Here is a 10,890-nt window from a genome sequence, read left to right as displayed (position 1 = left end):
TAGACTCATTATTTGGTGTTCTGAGGAACAAAAGCAGCAACACTTTTTATCACATAGCTTTTTAAGTCTTTCCATTGGTTGCATAATTAAGATGAAGACAAACTTCAATTTGTTAAGAAGAAAAAGGAAGGAAAGCTGGTGGGGAAGTTAAGACTTATTCAGAGTGGTTCCATACCATGCTCTCTCTAATGGTGATGTAGAAAGTTCTGGAGCAAAATGTGGAGTGGTCAAAATAATAGGAGTTACACATGGTTCTTTTTTTTCCTCCCCCCAGGAGTGCCCAAGAGTACCTGTCCATCTTAGACAAATCATCAATTGTTCTATAATTCAGTTTTTTTCTGTTATAATTAGTGAATTCAAGTTTTTTACTTAACTGCTGCCTGAGGAGATCTAGAGCACTTGTGTACTGAGCACCTTCTAAGTAGTTTTGACATATAGAAAGCTCTGCTGGGGCTTTCATCTTTTTTTCTAGAATGTTCCATATAATAGCAATTTCATATTATTAAATGTATATATTTGCAAAAGGTAGTTACAGCTTCCATAACAACTTTTCTTTAGAAAATTGGGAAAATGCAGAGAAGCATAAAGAATAAAATGAAAATCAATGTAACCCCACCACAGTATATTGGTGCATTCATTTCCAGTAAAAGTTTTAAAGTGCTCACGTGGCCTGGTGATTTCTGAAGATATATGATAAAACGAAAATCTGGGTATTCATGCCGTCCCCAAGAATGGAGTTATATGGTACTTGATTCTACTCATTTTACCCTAGCTTTAAAAAAAAATATATATATTTTGAGATGAAATAAAGGTAGAAATTGTTAGCCTGAAAGAACACATCTAAGAGTTTAAGTCAAAATAAGGCTGTGTTAGCGGTTTTCGTGTGGAAGTTGCCGGTGGACTGGACTTCAAGGACACCGCCCTGGAGCCAGAGCTGGAGCCGCAAGGCCAAGGCGAGAGGAGGTGGCGGCGCCAAGGCTCCAATAGGAGGCGCTGCTGAGCCGGGCGGGTCTCCGAGAACCCACAAGGGCCGCCAGGTGGTTCATCATGGGTGGCTTTTTCTCCAGTATCTTTTCCAGTCTGTTTGGAACCTGGGAAACGAGGATTTTAATCTGGGCATTAAACGGGCCAGGAAAAACTACGATTTCGTGCAGATTGCAGGTTGGAGAAGTTGTAGCTACTATTCCTACTATTGGATGTAAAGTTGACACAGTAATATACAAGAGCCTTAAATTCCAAGTCTGGGATTTAGGAGGACAGATAAGTAAGTATCCGGCTGTACTTTAGATGTTATTATTCAAGCACAGATGTAGTCATTTCTGTAGTGGACCGTTGTGACAGGGACCCAATTGGCGTTGAGAGTTAGATGCCATGTTGGGGGAAGAAGGACTGAGAAAAGTCATTTTTAGTGGTGTTTGCAAGGAAGCAGGACAGGGAACAGCCATGACTCTCTCAGAGATGACAAATTCACTTGGGTTACCTGTGTGGAAGGACTGAAATGGAAGAGAGTAAAAACTTGAGCAACCAAAGGCATTGGCCTTGATGAGACAATGGAATGGTTAGTTGGAACATTAAAGAGCAGACAGTAATTCGATCACTTCTGCCCTCTGAAATGAAGCCCACATCACACATCCCTTTGGAAACAGGTAAGTGTGTTTCATGCTACTAAATATTAAAAACGGTGCGATTGTTGGCATATACTGAACTGACTGCAATATTTATAATAAATATAAAAAATAAGTGTTTGGAAAAAAACAGTATTTGGTTAGAAGCCTCATTCACGGTGATTGAACCAACTGAATGTTTTGTGTAATGTAAAATCCTTCCTTGCTTTCCTGCATTAAGTATATATTCTATTTGTATGGAATTCTTATTCAAATAGTGTCCTTGTAAAGAATGTACTCTTGGGGCGCCTGGGTGGCTCAGTTGGTCAGGCTTCCAACTCTTGGTTTTGGCTCAGGTCATGATCTCATGGTTCGTGGGTTCGAACCCCACATTGGGCTCTGTGCAGATAGAGTGGAGCCTGCTTGGGACTCTCTCTCTCCCTCTCGTGCTTGCACACGCATGGTGCAGTTTCTGTCTCAAAATAAATAAATTAATTAAAAAAAATACTCTTATTGAGGAAAAAACCCCTCCTATTTTGGGGTTCCTGGGTGGCTTAGTCCATTAAGTGTCTGACCACCACTCAGGTCATCATATCATGGTTCCTGGGTTCAAGCCCCGCATTGGGCCCTGTGCTGATAGCTCAGAGCTTTGAGCCTACTTCAGGTTATGTGTCTCCCTCTCACTGCCCCTCCCCCACTCATACTCTGCCTCTCTCAAAAATAAATAACAAATTTAAAAAAACTCTATTTTTTAATTAGCAGTTGCAGCTTGTTTGTATAAATACTAATAAGTATCTTAAGGTACTAATAAGAATAAGGCTGTATTATCAAACAATTTAAATAATAATGTGAAGATGAATTGCAATTATGCATTAAAAAAATCATGATTGTGTTGCCTTTGGGCAGGCAGTTTCCTGCTTGGGGTGGGACTTCAACTGCTTGGGGAGTTGATGATTTTTGAGGACTAACAGCCCTGTGATAAAGCAAGGGCATGAAGCTTGAAGATGGATCTAGGAGTTCCAGTGCCCCTGGACGCCGTCTTTCAGCCCTTGGGGGAATGTCTTACCAACGCTGTGGTGGCCAAAGTTAGATTATTGAGAAAGATTTCACTTCCTGTCTTTCCCTATAGGCTAAACCTCTCCTGGGAGTCCATGGAGAAGCTAACAACTTCTGCTCCTTTGGGGCAGTCTGTGATGAAGTTGGTTATGGCAGCTGGCAGTTACAACTCCTGCTTGCTTTCTCAAGCCAAATCCTTTATTTCCCACAGTCATAGTGGACTAGCCTACCCACAATGCTTCTAGGCTGTCTAGGATGTCTTAGGAGTTCAGGGCCATTGTGCTCTTCACAGCACACTTCACACCTGTGATTTGGGATATCTGAGATACTCTCATAGGCAAATAAATTACGGTGTCAAGTTAATGGGCTGTACCTGAGGAGAAGGAGCTGGAAGGTCAGAGCAACAGGTATCGGCTATCATTGCATTCAATAGGTTATGCTTCCTTAGCAGTGAGTGCCTCAATGTTGAAATGTAAATTTCTGAATACTGGATGTGATAAAGGAGAACTCATAGCTTTTTGTTTGTTGAAGGAGAGAAATAGACCATGAACATGTTTTTTTCTACAAGTGTCTCTAATTCTTCCAATCATCCTGACACACGGAAGGAAGGAAGGAAGGAAGGAAGGAAGGAAGGAAGGAAGGAAGGAAGGTAGGAAGGAAGGTAGGAAGGAAGGTAGGAAGCGGGATGGTAGAGACCATAAGCAAAAGGAGAACATGGTCTTCTGTCCTGGTTGACTTCTCTGTATGTCTTTAGCCTACTTTTCTATTTGTGGGACAAACTACAGATAGAGTCCTAGGAACTATTTGGTAGCAAGTTCAAAGTAAAGTGTATTTACTGTGAGGCATGTAAGATAATAGCTGGTTTAACACCCAATTGACAAAGAGGCATGTTCTAACTCGGGAGCCATTGATGACTGGACTGAAGAAGTACTAACTTCTAGACCATTGGGCTTTTCATTATGTCGTCCCATGTTTCTGGGATTTAAGCAGGAATGGATTTATTTTTCAGTTCAGTTATTATGTTCTTCAGCTCTCTGATTCGCTTTGGCACTTATATTTTCTCTTTGTTTGAGTTCTCACTGTGTTCATTCTTCTCCTGAGTTCAGTGAGCATTGTTATGACAATTTCTTTGAGCTTTTTTCTTATCAGGTAAATTACTTATCTACATTAATTGAGGTTTTCCCCTGGGCTTTTATCTTATTCTTTCCTTTTGGCACCTATCTCTCTTTCTCCATTTTTCTTGACTCTCTGTTGGTTTCTATGCATTAGATGAAATAGCCATCTCTCGGTGGTAAAGGAGTGGCCTTGTATAGGTGATGGACCTCATCATTTCACCCTGCTCTCGCTCTAGGTATTCTCTCAAACATTTGTGATTGTCTAAGCAGCCTGTCACATCTTTAATATATCCTCAACCCTGTAGCTGAGAGTGTGCCAAACCCATTCAGTGTCCCAAAGGGAAGGTTGACATTCCACACCTAGAGGCAGACTGTTTGAAGCCAGACCCTCAGGGAGAAGCTTTTAAAGTTTGAATACAAATACAGTCCTGTAGGACCACAACCGTCAACTCTGCTGCCTACCAGAGCCAGGTGATCTGGAGGTCCCCTGGGTAGCAGTAGAAATTGGGGCAGTAGAAATTGGCAAAAATTGGGGCTCCAGGAGAGTGCATAAACGCCTATCTGGGAGATACGAGCAAGACGTGAAACCTGCTCCTAAGCCTGAAGCTTCTGGACAAGCAAACAGGCCTCTTTCACAGATAGACTGGAGGTGTGTTCTTTCTGCTATCTGTGCAGTGTCCTGGGGGTGGAGCCAGCCAAGAACTCTATCTGGTTGTCACAATCCCACGGGATCCAAGAACACAAGCCCACCCTCCTTCCCTGGCACCCAGAGCCAGATGATCAAGGGGCATCACCTAGGCAGCAGTCACAAAAACCAAGGCAGTGGACATAAAATCTGGAGCACCAGATGTATGTAAAAGCTTCCCTGCGGTAGGTACCGGCACTCCGGAGCTTTGGAGAGTGCAAAGATTGTGCCCACACTCCAAGGATTCTGGAAAGCCTAACTAGGGTAATTAAAAAGGGTTAATTATGCCCACTGGCCCCACGTGATCAACAGCGTGTCCTCTGGGCAGCAGTTGCAGAAACCAGGGCACCAGAAGACCTTCCGGGAGACAATGGCACTCTGGAGTGCGGCAGACGAAGACAAAGATGGCATCCATCGAATGCAATAAGGCGAAGGGAGAGCGTGTAGATGGTGCCAGCCGGAAAAAGAAAAACAAAGCGGGGCGTGGGGGAAGAAGATGACACCTGTCAGCTGGACCCAGGCAAAGGGGGAGGTGTAGAGGGCACTTGAAAGAAAAGGAAAACGATGGTGCCTGCCCCCTAGCAGCCTGTTCGATATGTGCTCAATTAGATGCATGCCTTTCAGGTGTTTTAAAATTAGCAAATGAGGGATTCCTGGGCGGCTCAGTGGGTTAAGTGTTGACACCTGATTTGCGCTCACGTCTTGATCTCACTGTGCTGAAATCACGCCCCGCCTTGGGCTCCGCCCAGGCTGTGGAGCCTGCTTAGACCTCTTTCCCTCTCCTTCTCCCCCGCCCCTTTGCCTGAGAGCAGGCGCCAGTGCGCATGCCTGCATGCCTTCTCTCTCTCTCTCTCTCTCTCTCTCTCTCTCTCTCTCTCTCTCTCTCTCTCTCTCTCTCTCTCTCTCTCTCCCTCTCCCTCCCTCTCCCTCCCTCTCCCTCCCTCTCCCTCCCTCTCCCTCTCTCTCTCTCTCCCTCCCTCTTTCTCCCTCCTTCTCCCTCTCTTCCTCTCTCTCTCTCTCTCCCCCTCCCTCCCTCTCTCTCTCTCTCTCCCTCCCTCCCTCTCTCCCTCTCTCCCTCTCTCCCTCTCTCCCTCTCCCCCTCTCCCTCTCTCCCCCTCTCCCTCTCCCTCTCTCCTCCCTCTCCCTCTCTCCTCCCTCTCCCTCTCTCCTCCCTCTCCCTCTCTCCTCCCTCTCCCTCTCTCCTCCCTCTCTCCTCCCTCTCCCTCTCTCCTCCCTCTCTCCTCCCTTCCTCTCTCCTCCCTCTCTCCTCCCTTCCTCTCTCCTCCCTTCCTCTCTCCTCCCTTCCTCTCTCCTCCCTCTCTCCTCCCTTCCTCTCTCCTCCCTCTCTCCTCCCTTCCTCTCTCCTCCCTTCCTCTCTCCTCCCTCTCTCCTCCCTTCCTCTCTCCTCCCTCTCTCCTCCCTTCCTCTCTCCTCCCTCTCTCCTCCCTTCCTCTCTCTCCCTCTCTCCTCCCTTCCTCTCTCTCTCTCCTCCCTTCCTCTCTCTCTCTCCTCCCTTCCTCTCTCTCTCTCCTCCCTTCCTCTCTCTCTCTCCTCCCTTCCTCTCTCTCTCTCTCTCTCCCTCCTCCTCCCTCCCTTCCTCTCTCGCTCTCTCTCTCCCTCCTCCTCCCTCCCTTCCTCCCTCCCTCCCTCTCTCTCTCTCCCCCTTTCTCTCTCTCTCCCCCCCTCCCTCTCCTCTCTCACCCCTCTCTCTCTCCCCCCTCCCCCCCCCCCTCAAAACTAAATAAGTCAATAAATAAAAAATTAGCAAATGGACCTTATTCACGTCAAGTCTCCACGTGCCTTTGAACTGCATCCGCGCGGAGTCCTGGGCAGGTGAGTTGGAGGGCGTGAGCCCCTTCGGAGCCGATTTCTCAGATGGTTTTCGCCTTGGGGACGTGAACCCTGTTGGTTTGCAAAGCTCCCTGTTTTGGGGGCTCATCGCTCAGGTGCAGGTTTTAAAAGTTGTGTGTGACGGAGGGTTTAAACCCTTCGCTTCCCAGGGAGAAGCTCTGGCTTTTCAGTTTCCTCCTGAGTGTGGATTGCTGCCCTAGGTGTGGTTGATGAAGAAATTGAGACTTAGACTCTCCTGCTTCCGTATGGGCCTTGGGTTGGTAGATGCTTACAAGTTGCTTAGAGAGTTTTTAGGTTTTTTTCAAAGGAAGGTTTTCACTATGTAGCTGTAGACGAGGTGCATCCATGGGAGGGTGAGTTCACGATCTTCCTACTGTTGCCATCTTGAACCAGAACCTGCAGGGTTGTAGGAATGGATTTATAACAAGCTTAAATTGTTATTTTATATTCCTCTGCACAGTCATTTCACATGCCTTGAAACATAAAAGAAGTCCACCGTTCAGAATTTTTCTCATAGGGTAGTCAAAGGAACTAGATACATTTGGAGCTCCAAAGGTTATGATTTACATAGATATCTTACTGAATTATTTCATAATGAGTTAAATCTAGGAAGTTACAGGGTCTGTCTCTAATCTTTTGAGATTGATTTTATAGGAGATAATTATATCTGATAATTTTTTGGAGTCATTTTCAGAGGGGGGAAGCTTGGAGGTGGAGAGGGTAAATTCGGTTCCTGTTTTGTTTGCTTTTTATTATTGCCATAGCGCACAAGCTTGTATTCATGGGCATTTGCATATATATCTTTGTGGAGACCGTGTCTTTGTATTTCCTTGAAAATTTACCCCATAGAGCCCACAAAAACAATACTAGTTTTCTGAGGGGCTTCATAAATCAATGCTTTTGTGTTCTATGGAGCCACCCTTGGCTATTAGATAAGTCTGTGACCCACAGGGGTCCTTAATTTGTCCTCATTAAAACACAAACACAGGTGTATGTCAGAGGAAAATGTCCACAAAGTAACTATTAATTTTTTTAATGAGGTTTTTAAAATTTTAATTAGAGTATAGTTACCATACAGTGTACAATAGAGTGATTGGAAAATTCCATACATTGCTAAGTGTTCATCACGGTAAGTGTACTCTTGAATCCCCATCACCTGTTTCACCCATCTGACCGTTCACCTCCCCTCCCGTACACAAAATAACCTTTATGGTGAATCCAGCTTCCTGAGCTCTGCTACTCTGGCAAATCACTTCTGGATAGAGAGGAGACAGGTGACAAGATGTCTCTCCCTCAATTCATGCAATGACCTGATTGATGAGTGGGAAGGGGTGGTGGTGGCAACGATGGTTCCAATGTCAACAAGAGGAAAAAGAAAAACAGCTACTAATCTCCTGAGCAGTTTGCTTTGCAGGAACAATTAACAGCTGTGCAAGTTGTATGGTCCTGTCTACACACTCAGGATCCTGCTGTTCCTGATGTCCGCTAGATTTGCACATTCAGGGTTCAACTGAGCAATGGGATTTTTGTCATTGACAACATACATGGAGAAGATTCCCATCCTTGTGGTGAAATCGTTTTGGTATTGGGATTCATAAGGTATACAGAAAACAATTTTTGAAAAGGATGCCTGTTTAATGTGTTAATGGGGGAACTGAAAGGCAGAACTGTCTATGAAAGACTCACATGGAAAATTACGGGAGGTGCTGAGTGTCAGCTCAGCAGTCCTCCGGTGGCTCCTTTTCATTCACGTCTCTGGGAATGTGAAGTATTTATGTTTAATTGGTTAAGAATTTGGTGCAAAATGTGGAGAGCAATTCTTAGGTCCAGTGACCATCCACATATGTAGAGTTTTGAGGGCTTTTTCAGGTTTTATAGACTTGGTACAGTTCCATAGCAAACTATAAAATGATTATGGCAGCCCAGAAGGTTGTTAAAGTTAAAACACAAATATCTGAATTAGGGGGCCTAGTGGGGCCTGCAAGCAGTAGTTAAGTCATCATGTACATCCCCATCACTTAGCAGTATAACGGTTCATTTGGGTAACTATTTTTATCAGCTCTTTGCCATAATAATTCCTTGAAATAGACTGATAATTTTTTTTTTTTTTCAACGTTTATTTATTTTTGGGACAGAGAGAGACAGAGCATGAACGGGGGAGGGGCAGAGAGAGAGGGAGACACAGAATCGGAAACAGGCTCCAGGCTCTGAGCCATCAGCCCAGAGCCTGACGCGGGGCTCGAACTCACGGACCGCGAGATCGTGACCTGGCTGAAGTCGGACGCTTAACCGACTGCGCCACCCAGGCGCCCCTAGACTGATAATTTTATTTTCACAGTTGGTGATTGTATATGGACCAAGAGTATGAAATAGGATGAGACTTGTACTTTTAAGATCAAGAAGTTGGCAGATTCTATTAGTTCTACCTCATTAGTGACATTACTTTTTTTTTTTTTGGGGGGGGGGTCCTTGTTTTATTTTTGAATTGGGGATCTGTTAGACGTTGATAGCAGTGGATTCAAAACCTCGATTTCTGCCATACATCTATATGTTTTTGATTTATACACTTGGAGGCTCTTTTAGTTGGCATCTTAAAATTTATAAATGTCATCTTTATTAGCTGATCGATTTAACATAATCCAGTGCTCGTTCAACTTAAAGTGTTTTAAATACTACGTTGCCTGGAGCAATATTGCCAAACTTGCTTCCCTTTGTGTAAGTTAGATTAGGTAAAATGTACCCAGCCCTTAATTGGTTACCTTTTCTTTCAGCTTTCTTTGTGTGCCTAGAAGGCGATGTCTCCCTGAGTTGTAGTGTTGGATTTTAATTCAACTTGAGATGCTGCAAACATGGTAGAGGAATCTAGGTCTTTAACAACCAATGCGAATTTACTTTAAGCTGTTTAAACTCATGGTCCTTTATTGTCAATCTTCTGTCAAGGCTTTATGGCTACAGACCTGGGAATAGTGCTAAGAGATTTACGAATAAATCCAGGGTATCTCTGAACTCTGCTTAGGGCCTTCATGGTGATGAGAGGCCAGGTCTGGTCCTCATTGTGACTGCAAGATTGTCACCCACACTGGATGTTCCTGAATGTTCTGGCTCTTGTACTGTCCTACTCCCGTCGCACCTTCATATCCCATATACTCTGAAATTGAACACTTTCTTGTTCCACAGCATTTAAAACCTAGCCTTTAGGGGTGATGGATGCTTCCTGCGTAGCCTGATGAACAGTGTTAGGTGACTGCAGGAGATCAACCCCCTGTCACGCCAGATTTGGAGAGAAGTGGAGCGTTTGGAGCTGATGCCTCCGTGAATGTCCTGCATTTGGGTTTGCATCTTGACTACCGGGATAGATGCACCAATCACTAATGTGCCTAGAGCAAGATGAGCATTTCTTCATTTTCTTCATCATTCCTATAACCAGTACACAGGGCTTTATCATTATCTATTCTGTGGATTAAAAAGATTTATTCCTGGGGTGCTTGGGTGGCTCAGTCGGTTAAGTGTCTCCCTCTTGATTTCAGCTCAGGTTGTGATCTCACAGTTTGGGGGATTGAGCTCCAGGTTGGACTCTGCATTGTCCGTGCAGAGCCTGCTTGGGATTCTCTCTCTCTCCTTCTCTGTCCCTTCCCTGCTCTGTCTCTCTCAAAATAAATAAACTTAAAAACTTAATTTTGTACAATACATCAAACTGTACATTTTAGGTTGCATTTTAAAAACTATTCAAAAGTCTACTGCTGAGAAAAATGACACTGCTAATGGTAGCTACCACTTACTGAGTTTCCTTAATGTGTCACCTGTAACCATTTACTTAGGATACATTATCACCAGCTAGCTCTTAGGATCTGGGTTAGGTATGATTGCTAGATGAAGAAACTGAGGCTTATATAACTAATGAGCATTGGAGCACACATTTGGCCCAGTTTTTGGCTCTCAAGTCCTTAGTTTTTGTTCAAGGAGGGTCTCATCTGGGTCACTCCCTGTCACGCACTAGGTTAGAGGATGACGTGGGTCAGGGCATCTACTGTGTTGAGGGAAGGCAAATGCTTAGAAAACCATAGAGGGGAAAAAGCAAGGGTCTCCTACCCTCCCATTTTTCCCCGTGGAGAAAATACGGGGCCAAAGTGCTGTGTTGAAGAGTAGCATGTGTGCTTTCTAGTGTGGGCACTTTGCCCTTCTCATAGGATGAGCCTGAAAGCAAACTTACATGTGGGGAATATTCAGCCTCTCTCAGCACCAAGGAGTCTGGATATGGGTTTCAGCGGTTTATGAGTGTTGCCTGGGAACATGAACTGCACCTGGGGATCTCGAGGTCTGTGGGATGTTGCTGTAAGGAAAGAGAGATGAGGCCACAAGTCCTTTGGGAAGCGGAGCTTGGTTACAGCCCCCCCTTCCAGGGAGAAAGTAGAGAGGAAAGAAGTCTTAGCAAGCTGTTGTCCAGGCAAGTCAGAGTGAGCATCTGGGACCACTTTGGGACAATTTGCTTCGTGTTCCACACTCTTTCCATAACACACTGTTCTCAGGTTGTTTGGCAAGTTTTATTTTTTTTTAATATCTCTGCAGGAGAATGTGCATT

The 10,890-nt window shown here is 44.7% G+C and overlaps 1 pseudogene; it reads left to right on the top strand.

Annotated features, from left to right (window-relative positions):
* The first annotated feature begins 687 nt into the window (after positions 1-687).
* Positions 688-1,627, top strand: LOC123582653 (annotated as a pseudogene).
* Positions 1,628-10,890: the final 9,263 nt, after the last annotated feature.

The sequence above is a fragment of the Leopardus geoffroyi genome, chromosome B1 (assembly GCF_018350155.1).
Source record: "Leopardus geoffroyi isolate Oge1 chromosome B1, O.geoffroyi_Oge1_pat1.0, whole genome shotgun sequence".
Classification (NCBI taxonomy): Eukaryota; Metazoa; Chordata; class Mammalia; order Carnivora; family Felidae; genus Leopardus; species Leopardus geoffroyi.
Note: the sequence above shows the minus strand (reverse complement) of the source record. Positions and strands in the feature narration are given on the sequence as shown.